The sequence below is a fragment of the Megalopta genalis genome, unplaced genomic scaffold (assembly GCF_051020955.1).
Source record: "Megalopta genalis isolate 19385.01 unplaced genomic scaffold, iyMegGena1_principal scaffold0075, whole genome shotgun sequence".
Classification (NCBI taxonomy): Eukaryota; Metazoa; Arthropoda; class Insecta; order Hymenoptera; family Halictidae; genus Megalopta; species Megalopta genalis.
Window position 1 is genome coordinate 650,001 of NW_027476144.1, and position 15,000 is coordinate 665,000.

The window sequence follows — 15,000 nt, forward strand, 5'->3', positions numbered from 1 at the left end:
TGGAACCCGCCAAAGGCTGAGTTAGGGCTACGCACCGAATATAGTCTGCTGGCTGGGTCGGTTTCCTTACCCAGCCCGCGTCCTCGCCCAGCAGAACCCACTTGCCCGAAGCGTGTGGTCGTTCCAAGCCGATTGACTGGACCAGGGCTGCTTTTCTCGTCCAGCCGCCCATCTAGCCGAAGCAGAGGCCAAAGGTACGTGTTGGGGACGTCTCACCCGCAGGAGAGGGCCCCCTCAGATCCCAGGATCCTCTTTTCCGACGACAAGGGTCGCCACGCACGGCAAACACGTGGGAGACAGCAGTCGGAGAGGCTGCCTCTTCCTCTCCACCACACTTCGTTCAGTTCGCTGCGTATTTAAGAACACGAGCTATCCAGCGGTATCTTTTTCGTGGAGGCTCAAGTGTGGCTAGGGCACGTATGCCCCTTGCGGCCTGGGTTGCCCTGGGGATTGATTGCATCCCATGTATTCCTGAGCCCAGCGGAGTGTTGTCTAGTGGCGTGTTCCGCCCACGAAAGACGGTCTGAAAAACCGTTTAACGTAAACTGGGGAACTGATGCCACGAGTGACAACAGTTCCCCAGTCGGAAGTCATACAGCACATACAGTGCTGTACAAAGAACACGCCACAGCCCGTATGCTAAATCAGGGCCTCGCCATTATGCGAAGTACTACGTGTACGACGCACTGACGGTCTCTAATGCCTTCATCGCCGATACACCCATCGACTCGGCCGACCAACCCTCCTACGCGAGGGCTAGTTCGGGGGTTATCTCCCGCCCTGGGTGGCCACAGACCGCCACCGCCAGTAGATAGGGACATCTATTGTGAATGAGCTTTAGTGAGCGCGACACGCTAGCTCGTCGTACCAGGCTTGGTTAGCCTATACCGACGGTGTTAGGGTGAGTGAAACCACGGACAAGGGGGTACACATGCATCTGGAGCATGCATGCGTCGTGCTTGGGAGAAACCCCTCCGTCACCATTTAAGGTTCATCCGGAGAGAAGACCGTCCCGTGTGGTAGGTGACCCGCTTAGCCGTCGCGCTTGCAGGTACATGGCAAGCCATGGGCTTGAAAGCGCGACGTTTCCAGCGGGGGCCACGTGGAGGCGGGGTCACCAGCGCGAGGCTCGGTCTCTTGCGGGTCCGCATGATTTCTCATGTGGAGATTATAGACGTCTAGACACACTAACTGTTGTTAGTGCCCGCGTGGTCTAGACGGCTGTACCGGGATCTGGGTTGATCCTAAGTTCCACTAACGTTTTCTAATGTAATGTTCTCTCTATATTTCATTACTGCTATTGCGAATTTGGTGAAGTTTCCGAATGTGTCCTCTAGAACGAGTTCTCTGAGCTGGCAAGGCCAGTTTATGCCTGTACTGGTGACGGCTACCATAAGGGTTTCTCTTTCTTTGCGTAGGTGTGGGCAGTCGAAGACAATGTGATGTACATTGTCCGTCTGTCCACAATCGCAGATGTCCGATTCTAAGGATTTCATGCTTTTTAATATGTTCCTTATGTTACCGTGACCAGATAGAAGTTGTACGACGTAGTGGTTTAGGACCACCCAGTTTGCTTTAAGTCTTTGGCGAACGTTCTCGAAAAACTCATGTGTTATCTGGCCTTTTGTTGAGTTGGTCCAAATTTCCTGCCAGGCATCGAGAGTCTGCTCCCGGATGCCTTTTTGCAGTTTGTTTTTTATTTCTATGGATGGTGTTGGTTGCAGTGTTGTGAATTCTAAGTTTCGGATTTTGAAATTTTGATTTCTGCTTAGATTGTATTTTGCTCTTCTCTCCTCTAAGAGTAGTTCTATCGGTATTGCGCCTGTGATTACCATTAGGGCATCGTATGAGATTGTTCTATATGATTTTGAAACTCTGATAAGGGCATGTCTTTGAGTTTTGTGTAAGAGTCTAATGTGATGTGAATTGTTAACCTTGTCTGACCAGGCAGCAGCGGCGTAGGTGAGTATAGGAACAAAGACTCCGTTGTAAATAGTAGCTAGGGTCTTGTGGTTAAGTCCCCAGTTGGCTTTGGCAATTGTAGCAAGAGCGTGAAATATCATTTTGCTTTTATTTGATATTAGTTGCAGGTGAGGAGTTATGTTTAATCTTGTGCCAAATTTGACACCGAGATATTTAACGGAGTTTTTCATTTTAAGTGAGCTGTTCCCGATCTTGACTGTGGGAGGTCTTCTAATATCTAGAAAGCCTTTTAGCAGAATCATTTCTGATTTCTGTGATGAAATTTGGAGTTTTTGTTCCCTACACCATTCTAAGATTGTGGCTGTGATGGAGTTTGCAGTTGTTTCCAACTGTAATCTAGAGTCTCCTGAAGTGAGGACTATTAGGTCGTCCGCGTAAGCAATGACTTTGTGGCCTAGACTATTTAGGCGATTTAGAAGTTCGTCGAATATTAAGTTCCAGAACATGGGTCCCAGGATAGAACCTTGAGGGCAACCTTTGTTTACTGATTTGCGGGATATGAAGCTAGAGGTGACTATCTCTGCTGTTCGGTCAGAGAGGTAACTTTGAATAACTTTGTATATATTTTGCGGACAATTTCTGTTTTTTAGGTTCCAGAGGATGCTGGGCCACCATACCGAATCGAATGCTCCTGAGATGTCGAAGAGCAGACCTATCATATATTTGTTCCGAGAGTAAGTTACGTGTTTTCTTAATTCAACCATGGCGTCTTCTGTTGACCTTCCGGGTTTGAATCCGAATTGTCTATCAGAGGTGAGCTCATGGTTGTGCAGAAGGCAGTGGATCTTATTGGCCATAAGCTTTTCCAGAATTTTGCCGAGGACTGGGAGGAGAGAGATCGGCCTATAGGACTTAGGATCGCTCTCCTCTTTCTCTTTTCCTTTAAGTAGCACACGAATCTGAGCACGCTTCCATTGTTTTGGGAATACGCCGTGGGTTAGGCAATCATTAAACAGTTCTGTGATTTCCCCATGTAGGGTAGTCCAGGCCCGTTTAATGATTACGTTTTCTAGTCGGTCGTGTCCGGGGGCTTTATTCGGTTTAAGGGATTTTACTATTGTGGCTATGTCTGTTTTTAAGAATGGGGGAGAATTTTCCGTGGCTGGAGGTGACGACGTCTCCAGTCGGATGTTAATTTGTCTGTTTGTTTCGTTGGTCGTGTTATCGTCTGGAACTAGGTGGGCTAAGAGTTTGTCTATTGTGTCGCGTAGTGTGATTGTTTGTTCACCTTGTATTTGTATACTTTCGCATACCTTGTCTGCTTTTAGTTTTTTGTTTGCTATTTTGTATGTTATTCCCCATGCGTTTTCGTTTCCTTCCTTGGAGACGAAGTTTCTCCAGCTTTTAAGTTTCGCGGATCTAATTTTTGAGATATATTTGTTTCGGAGGGTTCGATAAGACTCTCCTAAGGATTGCCTTACCGATTTCGTTTTTGTTCTTTGATAGATACGTCTTGCTTCAGTGACCTCTTTTCTAAGTTTGCTTAGTTGCGGAGTCCACCAAGGGACGGATTTCGGGAAGCGTGTTTTTTGCGGGATGGATTGTTCTGCTGCTGTTATGATTTTATTTTCTATTTTCGCGGCGAGTGATTCTGGAGTTGAGGTTTCTAAGGGGGGCGGGTCGTCTGTAGTTTTGTTGGAGAGACAGTGGTGAAATTTGTCCCAGTCTGCTTTTTTAACGTTGAACCTATTGGTTCTGACTGGTCGGCTAGAAGTGTGGAATAGTTGGATGGAATAGGTTATTAGACTGTGGTCGCTCGTGGTCGTACTGTCATGTACCGACCAACACCTGATTTTGTCGAATGAGTTTGCACACGCTAGAGTGAGATCAATGTTAGAAGTTCCTCTAGGTGTGTTGAATGTGAAGGTTGCGGAAGGCTTGTTAACTACGAAGAGTCTGTGTTGGGAGATGAAATCTTCCATTGTCTCTCCTCGAGGATCTGTGTGTTTGCTGAACCAGAGGGGGGAGTTCGCGTTTGAATCTAAGCTAATTATTATTTTATGTCCCTTGAGAGTTGTAATTGCTTTATCTAGGTGGGCTAAGTATGAGTCTATGTTTTCGCAAAATTGGAGATACGCGTTGATTATGTAGAATCTGTCGTCTTTCGTGCAGATTTCTACGCATGTGCAATGGGTGTTGCTTATTTGTGCGATCTTAAGGGCTTCTATTTCGGTGTTGAAAATAACTATTGCTGATTTAATTTTGTCCGCGGTAGAGATTTTTGAAAAGCGTTTTTTGTCGGTTATGATTTTTGTAGTAATTCCGAAGCCTGGGATGGAGTTCGCGTTACTGTAGGGCTCCTGAAGCAAGAGTATATCTATTTTTTTGTTTGTCGCTATCTGTCTGAGTTCGTCAGTTACTGTCTTAGAACCTCCGGCATTTATTTGTGCTACTGTTAGGATTCGTGTGCTACTTGTGTTGCGTCTAGTGGATACTTGGCCTATTTTAAGGGTGGGCATGGATTGGGAGTGGTTAGGTTTATAAACCATAATCCGTGCGAGCAAGGACCTGATTTATAGCAGCGATGTATGCCGGACATTCGCTGTGGGTGACAGAGTGGGTGGCGGGTTTGCCGGTTTTCTGGCAATTATGGCAGCAGGACGGTTTGGCCTTGTTTGGGCATGTTTTGAAAGTGTGGTCTTGCTCGGCGCAATGACCACAAATGTCTTTCTCGGCGCGGCAGTATTTCGTCGTGTGACCGAAGCTGTGGCACTTGTAACAGCGGGTCGCCGCGATGTAATCGTTGACGAGGCAACAATTCCATGCGACGTAGACTCGCTCTTTCTTGACGAGGATGTCGCGGGCCTGTTTAGACACTTCTAGAATCCAGTTGCATCTATCTCTGTTTTTGTCGCCTGATTTAAATGCGAGTTTGATCTGTTGGGAAATAGATTTTTCGGGGCCGTCGAGATTCTGGTTGACGATAGCCTTAAGTGTGGCTTCGTCACTCTCGAGTTTCGGGACGTCGTACAATATTATTCTTGGATTTTCCTTTAGCGGGGCTCCTACTATTAGGCCGGCAGCTTTCAACTGCGCGTTGCCTTGAAGGGTGGTTAGATCAGAATTTTTAGAGGACTCGACTAGGATCCCGTTGCCCTGGATCCTCCTGATGCTCTTTATTTGCAATTTGTTCTCGGAAGGGGAAACGAGCTTCAGAACTGCTTCCTTGGTCTTCTCACTGGATTCGAAGACCTTGGGATCCTGTGGAAGGATCGTGATCGCGCTAGGAGGGTTCTGTTTTAAATTTGAAAGAGCCGCAGTTTTGGAGCGGACTCCGACTCTTTCGGCGTAGGTGGTGGGTCGGGAGGGTTCTTTCGAGACTTGACACTTTTCAGTGACTGTCTCGAGGGTCTTGCGCTGCATTTTATTTTCGGAGGTGATGGCGTGGATTTGGCCCTCGAGGTTACTGCAGCGGAGGAGGGACGCTCCAAGGATACTTTGCAGTTTCGCGAGTTTACTGGCGATAAACTGCGACGCTTCGGGATAGAGACCGTTGTCCTGGTCCATTAAGAAGTTCAATAAGGCCATTGAGACCTTTTCGGATTTTAAGCGAAGTTCGTTCGCGGTGAGATCGGGGGAGGGAGTGACGGCGGCCGTCTTGCTGCTGTTGTTTTGCGGATTGTTGGGGGCAGGTGCGACCGGGGGCAGAGAAGGGGCTTCGGATTTTCTCCGGGTTTTGGGGGGCTTTTGAGAGGGCACGTTGGTTAGCGGGGTGTCAGAATCTAATTCTACGTCGGAGACTATTCTACGTTTATTTTTTCTGTTGCGTTTACTTACTTTGATGTAGCCCTCTGTATCGGATGTATCGGCTTCCATCCTGTCTGTTGTGGTCGGCTGGCGAGGCGGTGGTCTTGTCGGCTGGCGGTTGGCTGCTGGGCTGGCGTCCAGGTCGTCTAGGAGTTGCACACGGATTTTTTCTTCGGATTTTTGGAAACTCACACGTGAAAAATAATGTACGTATCAAGAAATTTGCGCGTAACTAGGGACGGTTGCTAAGGAGTTTTCGCGGAGGAATGTACTACAGGCCGAGAAACCGTTACTTTTACCGTTAAGCGGTACCGTTACCTGGCCGGCGACCCTTGTAATCCGGGACGGCGCAGGTAGTCAAAATTTACGGACGCGAACAATTTAAAGTAAATGTTTATGCTTATAACCTTTTTAACGTTAAAACAATTAACAAATGAACTGCACAAGGTTGTTGTTGGTAAAAAACACTGCACGTTGGTACAAAAAATTTTTAATTTTCGTCACTTTTAAACTACCGTTTACGAAACGACGCGGATTGACTTCGGAGCGACTTGTCGCACGTCCGTTCACCTCGGCGGTTGAGAGCGGAGTCTAGTAGATAGGGACAGTTATTGTCAGGTTAAGAGCATTAATGAGGCCGGAGCCTGCTCTGACCGGGCGAAGTGATGTTTCACTTATGCCGGTGATGGTGAATCAGCGGTGAACAGCTGCGAAGGAACCGGGACTTGGATCCATCGCGCCCTCGCTGTTAAGTTCATTGGACCGGGGAGTCAGAAGACCCGGTCTTAACTCATCTGTCGGCTGCAAGGAGTTGTATGTTTGTTTTAAGTATTTCGCCGGCTATAGAGCCGGCGATAATAATATGAAGTAGTGATGGTCGTTCTGCCAGGCGACCGCGGAGGCGGGTGCTCGGCACCGCACGCCAACCGCTACAACGGCATTTCTTGCCGTGTTGCCGCCCCCAAGATACCACACGACAGCAATAGTGCAGCGTGCTAGGCCAGCGGGCGGCTATTTACGTATTTGCTCCTCTAAAATTTATAGAGCTGACTGCTGAACCCAACACAGTCAGCCCGTGTCATCGAAGTAATTTTGGCACCGCTCGACAAGCCAAAGGGCTGCGGATGCATTCCACCCAGACAAGCCCGAAGGCCGCGGGTAGAAAATACACCACCGACAGCCCGAGGGCCGCGGGTGGTAGTAGCAATAATACCGTCGACCACGGTAGCGGGCGCCAAGCGCCACACGCAAGCACCGCGTCGACCCAGCGTCACAGACCTGTAGTAGGGAAGTCAATTGTAAACATGCCATGCACCACCATGCTTATATCTTTCATTGGCCCCTGCTCTTGCCTCTCTTGTCACCTGTTAGCGCGCACATGAACTTAACGAGATCCATGTCCAATTCTAACAAGTTACTCCTCTGCGCGCAGGTCCTAGCAAAAGAAACGCTCGCCGCTAACGCAGAGGGATGCCATTGCCCTATTTCGCCGCCCATACAGATGTGCGTTGCCCAGTCTCCGCCACGAGGAGGTGGGGTTGGTCTTTGGAGACTAGTAGATAGGGACAGAAGGGAATCTCGTTAATCCATTCATGCGCGTCACTAATTAGATGACGAGGCATTTGGCTATTTTTGTTTTTTTTTTTTTTTTATCGATGGAGAAATGCTATTCCGCACGCCGGCTAGGTGTTCGTGGCCGGGAGTGTGGGGCTCCTGCTGTTATGAATACCCACTAAAACTCCATCTCTCATTATGCCTGAATGGCAGGCAGCACCAAAGTATTTGGACTTAGTCGACCGTCACTCAGCCCACCCCTTCGCGCGGCAGGGTGTAATGCCGGTTACTCGCCGCTTTATTAAATTTCCAGAAGGCGTTAAGTCCACCCACCAGGACCCGAGTTGAGATGACCTTCAGCTCTTTTGTTTTGAGGATGTGATCTTCAGTCATCTCTTTGGCAGATTTCTCGCTCCACACACCGCGGTATGAGAGCGTGGCAGTTAAGAAGGACACGCTTTCGACGGCATATCGCTCCCTGATGGCACCCTCGAGATTTTAGTATTTCATCATTTTGTTCGCATGCGCCGTATCCAAATCAATGTGCTCGCTCACTATCTGAGCATCCAGGACCAGTGCTATTGTCATGTGCTTCGCAATAAGGTCAGGTTTTCGCCGTCCTTCGGTGGTGTCAAAGACGGGTTCCTCATCAACCGTTTCGTATTTAGCCTTAAGTGCGCGCTTGATGTATTGAGCGACGACGTTGTGTCGCTCAATGCGGGCTCTATGCGTACGGTGACACTGCTGAAGCACATGATTCAGTCTTTCCACTGCATTGCACCCGGCCCTGCAAGTGCGGCTAGATATTGAGCCGCGCGATGTTCGTGATCTGGTTGGAAGGGCGTTAATGCGAAGCTTAGTGGCGTTGATAAAATCCCTCCCCGACAGAAAGCGGTTGCCTTCGACTAACCATCGATGTTGCTGTGGTACTCTTCTAGATTCCCTAAGCCCTCGTCCATCGATTGACTCATGCAACAGGCCGGCCCACCTCTTATCGAGTTTGGTCGCGTTGTCAATATCAAGGTGGTTGTTAGTGAGGCATCGAACAGTGTATTGGAGCTCTTGAGTTAGGTAGGGACTGGTTGGATTATCCCTGAGTAGGCGAGCTAACCTTACCCGTCTATGAAGGGGCATAAGCCATCTCATAGAGGGGATAGACAGACCTCCGTCCTTGACGTTCGAGTGGAAGAAGGCGTTTGGGACATCGTGTGGAAGGCAGAGCCACTTCCTGATCATGGTCCGAGACATAATGTCGATCTTTTTGAGTCTGCTGAGCGTATTGTTTCCGAGCGTCAGGAGGTGATAGAGGCTCGGGAGCACCATGACACGCAGCCCGAAGAGCCTCTGCTGCGGCTTTAGAGGCGCTCTTGTTAATCTGTCCAAGGCGTCCTTAAACTGTACCTCGGGCCTCGCAAGGATACGTCCATCGGGTGAAAATGGAACCCCGAGGTAGCGCCACTCACTTTCTCTCCTTAACGCGGGCAAGGTATGACCTCGGCATCGGAATTGAATTTTACCATCTACCACCGACTTCTTCATGTGCGGGACGGTACGCAAGGCGACAGTAAACGACTTCGTGATGTTAATGAGTAAGCCACATTTTTCTAGGTAGTCAGAGGCAGCGTCAAGCATGATCTGGAGGCCAGCTGGAGTGGTAGCAAAGAACATCATGTCATCAGCGAATAAGAGGGCGCTGTACGTCTTTGCATCGACCGCAACACCCACTTCTGGTGGTAATCGCCGCAGGAGCCTGTCCACTACCATATTGAATATGATAGGGGAGAGGGGATCTCCTTGTTTGACGCCGCAGTTAGGATGGATTTTCTCAGACTCCCAGCCATCGCAGACTAAAGTCGTTACACTGCGGCTGTATGAGTCCATGACATATTCGACCATGGATTCAGGAACGCCCATAACTCGCATCGTGTCTCTAACGGTGTTGTGTGAGACCGAGTCGAATGCCTTAGATATATCAATGGACGCCATGTACAACGGCTTGAAGTGCTGTCGGTGGTAGCGCAAGATCAGGTCCAGGTCAAGAATATTATGCGCACAACCATCAATCGGCAAGAAAGCCTTTTGCCGCCCATCCAAAGTGATCGCTTTTACGAGACGTCCAGCAAGTATCTTGTTGAAGGCTCGAGTGATCACTGATTGGACCGAGATGGGTCTGTAGTCCTCCGGGTTCTGTGCATTGTCCTTCTTCGGTATGAGGGTCGTCCGCGCTGTTAAGAGGTGCTTGGGCAGTTTACCAGTTAGCAAGAAGAGGTTATAAATTCTTGCCAGAACGTGAACTGGGACCGCCCTCAGCTGCCTCGCGGATAGACCGTCAGGACCGGGACTGGTTGTCGAGTCTGGGAAGGATTTTAGAACCTCGCTTGGAGTCACAGGGTCCCAAAGTCCAGATGCTGGTGGTCTATGGGACTCAAGATCGGGAGACTCATTGGTCCCCTCGGTCATTGTGGTGCGCCAGAACTGAACCATCGTTTGTTTGGCAGGTGGATTAGCCAGGGATTTGCCTTTCAGGATGACATTTAGGCATTTGCAGGGGTTCTTCTTCCAGAGCCGTTGCGTTCTGGCATAGTCTGCACGCCTGGCTTGCCTTCTTGTGAGATGGGGTTCTGGCGCAGTCCTCTTTGGACGGGCGGAGCCCCTACGCGGTATGGGGAAGGTTTCGAGGATATAGATCTCAAGCTCCTCGAAGATTTTAGAACACGCCCATGTATTAATGTTGTCGCATATCAGAGCTAGACGATCTGCGTGGAACCGATTTCCGAGGTCAGTTAGAGGACGGAGCGTTGAAAACAGCTCAGCCACGGCAGTCCCAAGATGGTCAGAGGATGAAATTGGCAGAGAATCCACCAGCGGCAGCGGAGTGCATAAGTTGTTACCTTCGTTTGAGATTTCCTCAACGATAAGCTGCACTTGATCTCGATACCGCTGATAGCGTCTCTGCCCCTTGATCGATTCTAAGGACCTGTTCGGAAATAGAGGTTGCAACGCCTTATTCATGAATTTGGTGCCATCAAGGAGAAGCCGTGCTTCCTGACGTGCCAGGAGAGCAAGCTCCTCCGCGCTCCAAGGCGCCTTCTTGTTTACGATGTTTTCAACCTGCTTTTCATCGTGCCAGTTCTTGTGTGCTCGTTGTTCGTGCACGCCACGTCCTCTTGTGGTGGTGAAGGAACGTGAACGCTCTGGATGGCGACAGGGATAAGCTTCGCTCGGATCGGCCTCGCCCATAGTTGTCGGGCCAGTTGAACCTGAGGGCCCACTGGCAATAATATTTGTATCATCCGAGGCTTTTTGTGTATTGCTTGGGCCGACAAAATACAGTCGAGCGGGCTGGCAACCCAACAGGACCGATGATTGCAGAGGCAGCTCTTAGCTTCCCCCCCGAAGGAGGTACTGGCGGCGGGACCCACGAGAAGGGGGCTGCTTGCTAAACTATGAAACTGATGACTAAGAGAGTCATAGTTACTCCCGCCGTTTACCCGCGCTTTTTTGAATTTCTTCACGTTGACATTCAGAGCACTGGGCAGAAATCACATTGCGTCAACACCCGTGGGGGCCATCGCAATGCTTTGTTTTAATTAGACAGTCGGATTCCCCTAGTCCGTGCCAGTTCTGAGCTGAGCGTTGAATGGCGGCCGAAGAGGACGACCGCACCGATGGGAAACGCCACGGAAGCCTCGCAGCAAGGAAGATCCGCGGGAGGCCAAGGCACGGGACCGAGCTCGGATCCCAGCCACGAGAGCCGTTCACCTCGCCCAGGCCCGGCACGTCAGCCAGACCCGCTTCCCGACCAAGCCCGACACGCCCCGCTCCTCAGAGCCAATCCTTATCCCGAAGTTACGGATCCAATTTGCCGACTTCCCTTACCTACATTAATCTATCGACTAGAGGCTCTTTACCTTGGAGACCTGCTGCGGATATGGGTACGAACCGGCGCGACACCTCCACGTGGCCCTCTCCTGGATTTTCAAGGTCCGAGGGGATGATCCGGACACCGCCGCAACTGCGGTGCTCTTCGCGTTCCAAACCCTATCTCCCTGCTAGAGGTTTCCAGGGAACTCGAACGCTTATACAGAAAAGAAAACTCTCCCCGGATCTCCCGACGGCGTCTCCAGGTCATTTTGGGTTACCCCGACGAACACTCTTACGAGGGCCCGAATGGTATGCGGTTCCGCTGCCGGGTTCCGGAATAGAAACCGGATTCCCTTTCGCCCAATGGGTGTTTTTTGTGCATGTATATAATAATAAAATATGCTGCGATTTATATAATAATAAAAAAAAATAATAAAATAGCTGCGTTTTTTTTTTACAAGTGTTTAACGTCTTAGGACACCTCATCTACATAGGATTTCTCTTAGGGCTTAGGATCGACTGACTCGTGTGCAACGGCTGTTCACACGAAACCCTTCTCCACGTCAGTCCTCCAGGGCCTCGCTGGAGTATTTGCTACTACCACCAAGATCTGCGCCGACGGCGGCTCCAGGCAGGCTCACGCCCAGACCCTTCTGCGCACACCGTCGCGACCTTCCTACTCGTCAGAGCTTCATAGAGGACAATAAATTGCCCCGCTTCACACATACCACTGACGGTGGAGTATAGGCGCGACGCTTCAGCGCCATCCATTTTCAGGGCTAGTTGCTTCGGCAGGTGAGTTGTTACACACTCCTTAGCGGATTCCGACTTCCATGGCCACCGTCCTGCTGTCTTAAGCAACCAACGCCTTTCATGGTATCCCATAAGCGTCGACTTAGGCGCCTTAACTCTACGTTTGGTTCATCCCACAGTGCCAGTTCTGCTTACCAAAAATGGCCCACTTGGCACTCTGATCCACATTTTTATCTCTCTATATAATGCCATCGTAATAATAATAATATAATAAAAAAAAAATTTTCTCTCTTGGCTTCATAATTCAAGCAAGCCAAAGTTCTCACCCATTTAAAGTTTGAGAATAGGTTGAGGTCGTTTCGGCCCCAAGGCCTCTAATCATTCGCTTTACCAGATGAGACTCGCAAACGTCCATTGAAAAGAACGAGCGAGTGCCAGCTATCCTGAGGGAAACTTCGGAGGGAACCAGCTACTAGATGGTTCGATTAGTCTTTCGCCCCTATACCCAGTTCCGACGATCGATTTGCACGTCAGAATCGCTACGGACCTCCATCAGGGTTTCCCCTGACTTCGTCCTGACCAGGCATAGTTCACCATCTTTCGGGTCCCAACGTGTACGCTCTGGGTGCGCCTCTTCTCGCTATGACAACGAGACGCCCCGGGAGTGCGAGGCCGCATCGTGACGCGGCCCATCCTCCCTCGGTCGACGCAAAGGTCAACTTTCACTTTCATTATGCCTTTAGGTTTAATCGAGTCCCAATGACTCGCGCACATGTTAGACTCCTTGGTCCGTGTTTCAAGACGGGTCCTGAAAGTACCCAAAGCAGTAGCGTCGCTGACCGGTAATGTTGTTCAAAAAAGGTTGGCCAGTTCGAGGACACCGCCTGCCAACAGCTGGCTAGGCCCGGAGCCGGCACCAGGTCCGTACCATCCGGGTAATTTACTAACCGAGCTTGCGGCGGGCCTGAACGCAAATACATTCGAAAATAGAGCAAGTTGCGGCCCAATACCGTAAAATAGTGTACCGTCACGCAGCCGGCCGGGCGATCGAGCGTCTGTCGTGTACGCGCGAAGACGACGCCGACAGTCAACAACTCGTGCCGTAGACCGACACGCAACGGGTCGCGACGTTCTACAAGGGGAGAAGTGCACGACTACGTTGCCGGAACATTTGCCGAAGACGGTGTGCCCTCGCATTGGCATTCACGAAGGGAACCATTCGGGGTATCGCACGCCAACGGAAGCCGAGCCTCGTTATCGATGAATCTCCCCATTCGATCTTTTGGGTTTCTCAGGTTTACCCCTGAACGGTTTCACGTACTCTTGAACTCTCTCTTCAAAGTTCTTTTCAACTTTCCCTCACGGTACTTGTTCGCTATCGGTCTCGTGGTCATATTTAGCCTTAGATGGAGTTTACCACCCACTTAGGGCTGCACTCTCAAGCAACCCGACTCTAAGGAGAGGTCCTCCCGAAACGCGTACCGGTCGCTACGGGCCTGGCACCCTCTATGGATAAATGGCCCCATTCAAGATGGACTTGGACGCGGTTGCGACGTTACGGGATAAATTGACCCTCCTGAACACTACATTTCCCAACGGCGGAACTCCGCGGGATTCAGTGCTGGGCTAATTCCTGTTCGCTCGCCGCTACTAAGGAAATCCTGGTTAGTTTCTTTTCCTCCGCTTAGTAATATGCTTAAATTCAGCGGGTAATCTCGCCTACTCTGAGGTCGTCGGAACGTGAAAAAAAATTTTTTCAGCGCTTCCCCCCCCCGAAAGCATTTTGCGAAACGTGTACAGAGCGACACAAAAAAAAAATAAAAAAATCACAAAAAACCCTTAAAGCAAAAAAAAACCGTTTATCGCGCCTCACCAATATATCTTTTATAAAATTCGATATCCTCTCCAAATATAGATCTTCGAAACACTCGCAAGACGATTACAATCGGTATAACTTTAACGTCCGTCCGAAAAGTACTTTCGGGGACTAGACGACCGATTGATCTCGTGCGGTTTCGCTATTCGATCATTTGAAGAGAACAAAAAGATATATGGGGCGACCGACAAACGGTTTTCCGTAGAACCAGACTCGCGATTGCGTTGACACACACATCATAGCCACACCAATAGAAGAGTTTTAGGACGGTAACCCGGGTGGGGTGTTCTTTACTCAGAATATGTGCAACATCGGATCTATATAGCCATCGATACAATTCGTACACAAATGTGTCGTACGAAGAGAGAGACTTTTTTTCCTCTGGCAACATAACGGTAAGAGACATCCTTCCACACTCATAGGTTCCACTCCCTGGTGCTATGATATATATATATATATATATATATATATATATATATATATATATATATATATATACATATAAATTCAAATTCGAAGCAACGGTCACAATTCTACTCTATATTTTTGCGGGTTATGTGTTCTTTCGTTCAATTTCTTTCATGCGTTCGTTCGATCTCTGTACACAGTCTTCACATAGGACAGACTCGTGTAGTACGCTTTCGTGGGTTAAACCCATCTCGTTTCGTTTCAGGCGACGTCGGGAGCGCGTTGAAAATGTACCAGTGAAATCTCGATAGTTCTACGAATACGAATCGTCCCGAAAAAGATTTTGTCACCGCTTCGAAGCGGTGTTTCAGACGGGCGGACGTATATAAAACATATACGACACACGACACCGCCTTCCACACTCACGCTAGTTCGAACACGATTTCCATCTCTCTCGAAGACTGTTAGACGTACGTAAAATTTCTCAATATTCATAGGACCGCGACAAACGCCGACGAAGCGCCCATCATTCGCTCGTACGTATATAGGCAACAAGTGCCATCAACGCAAGCAGTTTATAAGTACGTAAACGACCCTCAGCCAGGCGTGGTCCAGGAATTGTATCCGTGGACCGCAATGTGCGTTCGAAATGTCGATGTTCATGTGTCCTGCAGTTCACACGTTGACGCGCAATTAGCTGCGTTCTTCATCGACCCACGAGCCAAGTGATCCACCGTTCAGGGTAATTTTTCCCTTTTATTCTCTCATATATATAATGTGTATTTGCTATCCACCACATTTTTGTGTTATATTTC

General features: G+C 49.3%; 1 non-coding gene across 1 annotated transcript; it reads right to left on the minus strand.

The window, feature by feature from the left end:
• Nucleotides 1–14,775: 14,775 nt before the first annotated feature.
• On the minus strand, nt 14,776–14,930 carry LOC143261951 (5.8S ribosomal RNA). Its single transcript, XR_013035940.1, has one exon. It is a non-coding gene; the product is annotated as a 5.8S ribosomal RNA (ribosomal RNA).
• Nucleotides 14,931–15,000: the final 70 nt, after the last annotated feature.